Source organism: Octopus bimaculoides, unplaced genomic scaffold (genome assembly GCF_046866305.1).
Source record: "Octopus bimaculoides isolate indiv1 unplaced genomic scaffold, ASM4686630v1 contig306, whole genome shotgun sequence".
Lineage (NCBI taxonomy): Eukaryota > Metazoa > Mollusca > Cephalopoda > Octopoda > Octopodidae > Octopus > Octopus bimaculoides.
In genome coordinates, this window is record NW_028315555.1 from 2,501 (window position 1) to 8,198 (window position 5,698).

General features: G+C 39.5%; 1 long non-coding RNA gene across 1 annotated transcript; it reads right to left on the reverse strand.

Moving 5' to 3' along the window:
- Positions 1–3,355: 3,355 nt before the first annotated feature.
- LOC149128958 (uncharacterized) lies at positions 3,356–5,336 on the reverse strand. The gene is made up of 2 exons (XR_016240610.1): positions 4,909–5,336; positions 3,356–3,779 (listed from the first exon to the last, which is right to left on the reverse strand). It is a non-coding gene; the product is annotated as an uncharacterized LOC149128958 (long non-coding RNA).
- Between the last annotated feature and the right edge of the window lie 362 nt (positions 5,337–5,698).

Consider the following 5,698-nt stretch of genomic DNA (forward strand, 5'->3'; position numbering starts at 1 on the left):
CTTGTTAGAGTTTCTGGATAAGTGGAATCCGGACCAGCTAGTTTGTATTGGCATTGATTTGTATAAGTTACAATAGTCAAGCCAAACAGTAATATTTTGAAATCATTTAATATATACATTTCAGGTCTGCATAATATATAATAGGAATGCATCTCTTAGGTAAAACTTGCCTTTATTAAAATGTTTCAAAATATTTTAAAATGTTTTAATTGTGGAAAGTTTTACTATGTTGTATTTGAACAACAAAGAGACAAATGCTGATATATCAAATGCCATACGACATACATTGTTGATCTTTTAAAAATTCTCTCCACCTCTAGAGGATGCATCATAACTACCAAATAGCAATTATGAGCTTGAGAAGGGGATGTTATTAAAATTCAAGGATTCTCCGAAGTTGACATGCTACTTAGGAAATAGATATATTGTCTATATCATCATCATCATCGTTTAACGTCTGCTTTCCATGCTAGCATGGCTTGGACGATTTGACTGAGGACTGGTGCAACCGGATGGCTACACCAGGCTCCAATCTAATTTGGCAGAGTTTCTACAGCTGGATGCCCTTCCTAACGCCAACCACTCAGAGAGTGTAGTGGGTGCTTTTACGTGTCACCCGCACGAAAACGGCCACGCTCGAAATGGTGTCTTTTATGTGCCACCCGCACAAGAGCCAGTCCAGGGGCACTGGCAACGATCTCGCTCGAAAACCCTACAAGGCCAGTCAGGCGGTACTGGCAACAGTCACGCTCAGGATGGTACATCTTATGTGCCACCCGCACAAGAGCCAGTCCAGGGGCCCTGACAACGATCTCACTTGGCTTGCCGGGTCTTCTCACGCACAGCACATTTCGAAAGGTCTCGGTCAGTAGTCATCACCTCGGTGAGGCCCAATGTTCGAAGGTCTTGCCTCACCACCTCAGCCCAGGTCTTCCTGGGCCTACCTCTTCCACGGGTTCCCTCAACTGTTAGGGAGTGGCACTTTTTCACGCAGCTATCCTCATTCATTTTCACCACATGTCCAAACCAGCGCAATCGTCTCTCTTGCACACCACTACTGATGCTTCTTATGTTCAGCTTTTCTCTCAAGATACTTACACTCTGACGGGTATGCACATTTACATTACACATCCAGCGGAGCATACTGGCTTCATTCCTTGCGAGCTTACACATGTCCTCAGCAGTCACAGCCCATGTTTCACTGCCATGTAGCATGGCTGTTCATACACATGCGTCATACAGTCTGCCTTTTACTCTGAGTGAGAGTCCCTTTGTCGCCAGCAGGAGTAAGAGCTCTCTAAACTTGGCCTAGGCTATTCTTATTCTAGCAGTTACACTTTCAGCGCACCCACCCCCACTACTAACTTGGTCGCCCAGATAGCGGAAGCTATCGACTACCTCTAGTTTTTCTCCCTGGAATGAGATCGAAGTTGTTTCCTGTTTGTTTACAGTCTTTATTGCACCTGAACATCTGCCACATACAAAAACTAACTTTGTAGTTAATCTGCCTTTGATATTGCTGCACCTCTTATGTGTCCATAGCTTGCACTGGGTACATCTTATAGAGTTACTACCTACTCCTTTACTGCATACTGAGCAAGGCCATCTACCTGAAGGGGTTTGTGTTTTATCTACCTTCCTACTTATTAGGATTTTGGTTTTTGCTAGGTTGACTCTAAAGCCATTCGATTCTAGTCCTTGCTTCCACACCTTAAACTTCTCCTCTAGTTCTGATAGTGACTGCGCAGTTAGTGCAAGGTCATCAGCATAGAGGAGCTCCCAGGGGCAACCTGTCTTGAATTCCTCTGTGATCGCCTGGAGGACTATGATAAATAAGAGGGGGCTGAGGACGGAACCTTGGTGGACCCCTACCTCTACCCGGAATTCATTACTGTACTCATTTCCAACCTTCACCTTACTGACAGCATCTCTGTACATGGCTCGTACAGCTCTCACTAACCATTCTTCTCTCCCAAGTTTCCTCATTGACCACCAGATAAGGGATCGGGGGATCCTGTCAAAGGCTTTCTCCATGTCAACGAAGGCCAGGTACAGAGGTTTATCCTTGGCTAGATATTTCTCCTGCAGCTGTCTCATTAGAAATATGGCATCAGTGGTGCTTTTACCTGGCACGAACCCAAACTGCATCTCATCTAAATTGATTCGCTCCCTAATTAGTTGGGCTATGACCCTCTCCGTAACTTTCATAACCTGATCTAACAGCTTGATGCCTCTGTAATTATTTGTATCTAAAGCGTCACCTTTACCTTTGTAGCAGTTTACTATGGTGCTGCTACACCAGTCATTGGGTATGACTCCTTCGTGTATCACCTGGTTCGTAATACGGATGACTAGGCTGTAGCCAACACTGCCAGATATTTTGAGCATCTCTGCAGTGATTCCTGATGGGCTGGGGGCTTTCCCTGTCTTCATACTCTTAATTGCTTTATCTACCCTGGTACTGTCAACTCGGATAGCTGGTCCCTCTGTTGGGTCGACATACGGCATGCTCTCTTTCTCCCATTCATTTTCTTTATTAAGCAATCTATCATCGTGGCATCTCCAGATCTCTTTCTTTGCAGCCTCATTTAGTGCAAGCGTACCATATATATATATATATATATATATATATATATATATATATATATATATAAATACTCATGTGAACATGCCATCTTTAATGGAACAAGTTTTACATTGGTTTGATATCATTGCGTCATATATTACTATAGCGTGTATGTTATATATATATATATGGCATGCATGTGGGAAGAATGCTAGCAAGACATGCAACATGAATGAAACCGGAATCTATAATGGAAAATGTAAAACAGAGCTATAAGAGGAAATGCAATTATGTTAAAAGAACATGCATTTAAAAAGCAATGAAAAATTAATACCTAAATACTGCAAATAAATTTTAATGCACACACACGACAATGTATTTCTAATACAGTTAGTATTCTTTACTAAGCACAATATCATCATAAATACCATTATTGTATTTACATTTGTGTAGTGAAAAATTAAGCCCATCACCTTCACATTACTCTCACCCTTTTGATGCAAACCAAACAAAAGAAGTATATTCTTTGTTTATATTTGACATGCAGTTATATAATTAAATATTGATACGTACAAAGTGAAGTGAAGCAAGCTGATCCCTGCTATTTCTAGCATACTAAATGACCCCATAGAGGATGAATAACATTTTGTCTGTTTAAAAGAGAGAAATTAAGGCTGTGGTAAAGTAATGAAAGAAATATTTACTGTGGAGCAAGGGAGTACTAATTGATGAATAAAGGATACAAAGGAAAATTATGCATAACAATAAAAATTACACAAACTGGGAATCAAATATGTAAATATTATTTACTGACCAGTTGATAATCACCTGGAGGGTGGTCTCACCAAACCTGTGAGTGTGTGTGTGTGTATTAACAAAAGAGACTCATACATAAATTTACTGGATGAAACACCTCATATTGAATGGGGTAAAGATGTGAGTCAACTGTTGCATGGTTTTGTATTTATATGTTAGTCTGTAGATTGTATTTTTAATCTAAAGCACATGGAACTACACTGAATTTCTCAACAGGCTGAAACCATCTTTAGTGTTACCTAACTCTTTCATACTGTAGAAAAATCCCCCGTTGTTTTTGCTGGAATATTCTTTGGTATGGCAGGTGCTCTAATATTTTTGTTAAAATTTTGGTTGAACATCTCTCATAGCTTTTATATTTTGAAAATTTCTGCTTTAAAAACCAGAGGTTACGGACCTGCAAATAATGTTTAATAAAATTCAATTGTTTATAAGTTTTTGACCCACTTAGTTATATATGTGACAGTAATTTTTTTCATTTTCAAAATTTTTTCTAAATGTATAGGTTTTGAAGAATGCAGTTCCACAAAAAAAAAAAAAAAAAAAAAAAGATTAGGATCATGAAATAGGGTTAGAATTTAGCATTATGGTTTAGTATTAGTATTAGGGTTTAGGCTTTAGGTATAAGCTTATGAATGGGATTTAGAGTTTGGGTTTAAGGTAAGAGCTTAATGTTAGGTTTTATAGTTGACAAAAGACTGAGGTGTCTTGTGATTTGCTGCTCTCAAGAAGACCTGCCCATCTCTGCATAAATTGAGGTCCTAAAAGCATATTATTTATGTTAATGCTACTGCATCCAATCTGTCTCTGACAATCCTTCCTCATATACATCCCTCCATCACTCTTCTATTTGCAGCATTATTTACTCTGCTGCTGTAATTATATGAGAGCAAAACAATATGTTTCATCCCACTTTTGTGCTACCAGTTTTCCCTCTCCTTGTAACCACTTCATTTTGTTCCCCTTTCTCCATTTTTTATATTATCCCTTACTATTTTATTTTCCATTCAATGCCCCTTTCTTCTGGACCCTGTGTCATATCTACCATTGATACTTCTTCCCCACGTTTGTTTGTCATTCATTATATCCTCCCTTATGTACTCTGATCCTTGTCTCTGTCATAGTGTGTCTCTTTCTTATCCCTCCCCACTCTTCACATCATCTCCCTATGGTGTTATTATACAGTTCTTCTCAGGCCCATCTTTTTGTATTACCTCCTCTCCCTCAACCTGCTTCTATGTTCCTTACATTCTTCCAAACTGAGATTCACTATTGTCCACACCTCCATTCATGTTCATCATTCACTTCAATCCTCATCTCAACTATCTCTTCTTTCACCCAAACATCCTCAATTTTCTGTCCCTACTCTCTTTTTATCTACCTTCTTGTACCTTGAAGGTATTCCCTTCATGCTGAGGTAGCTATGTACCTCCTCTACAGCAAGACATCTGTTTCTGCCCCACCCCTATCTTGCTCAATTTTGCACCCCTACATTGTCAAGGGGATGTGTCTTCTGAGTTACTTACTGATGTTGTTAATCTCTGGTGCTACAGAAAAAGTACCCAGTACACTCTGTTAAGTGATTGGCATTAGTAAAGACATCCTGCAGTAGAAACCTCACCAAATCAGACTCAGGATGGAGCTTAACATAACTGTCTGGCATGTTGGATCCTGTTGCCTTGTCCAACCCATGTCAGTATGGTATTCAGGTAATGATGATAAGTATATTTGTTGTTATTGTTGATTAGTCCTGATCCAGCAGGCCTTTGAGAAAAGTTCTCACTCATTTCCCTGTCTTTTGAAGGCTCCTGCTTCAAGCATTACATTTATCTCGCCTTTCATGACAAAACAAATTCCTTCTATTTTGTAAAATGCAGACCATCAATAGTTTCTGTGCTTCAACTGTTTCACATTGTTCAGCCTTAGAGAAAGAGAGATCATTGTGACATCATAATGATAGTAGTGGTGGTAATAACTACTAATGTTGTGGTAATGAGACGATGACTGCTGCTGCTTCATTCAGTATCAAGTCCTTCCACAGTTATTTAAGTGACCTTCAGATACTTGTTGAGCTTAATCTGTCACACATCAGCTATATGACATACTTTTACATAACCCAACATTTTTCTTACACTCGCACATGCAAACACATACACACACACATGCACACACATTCACACACACGCACACATTCACACACACACACCCTCCTAGGTTTTGACTGTTTGCCTGCCTCACTTTATATTGCAAGTCTTATTTTCGCTCACCAGGTCAATCCCCTTTTCATCAATACACTCCTTCCTAAACAATGTTAGC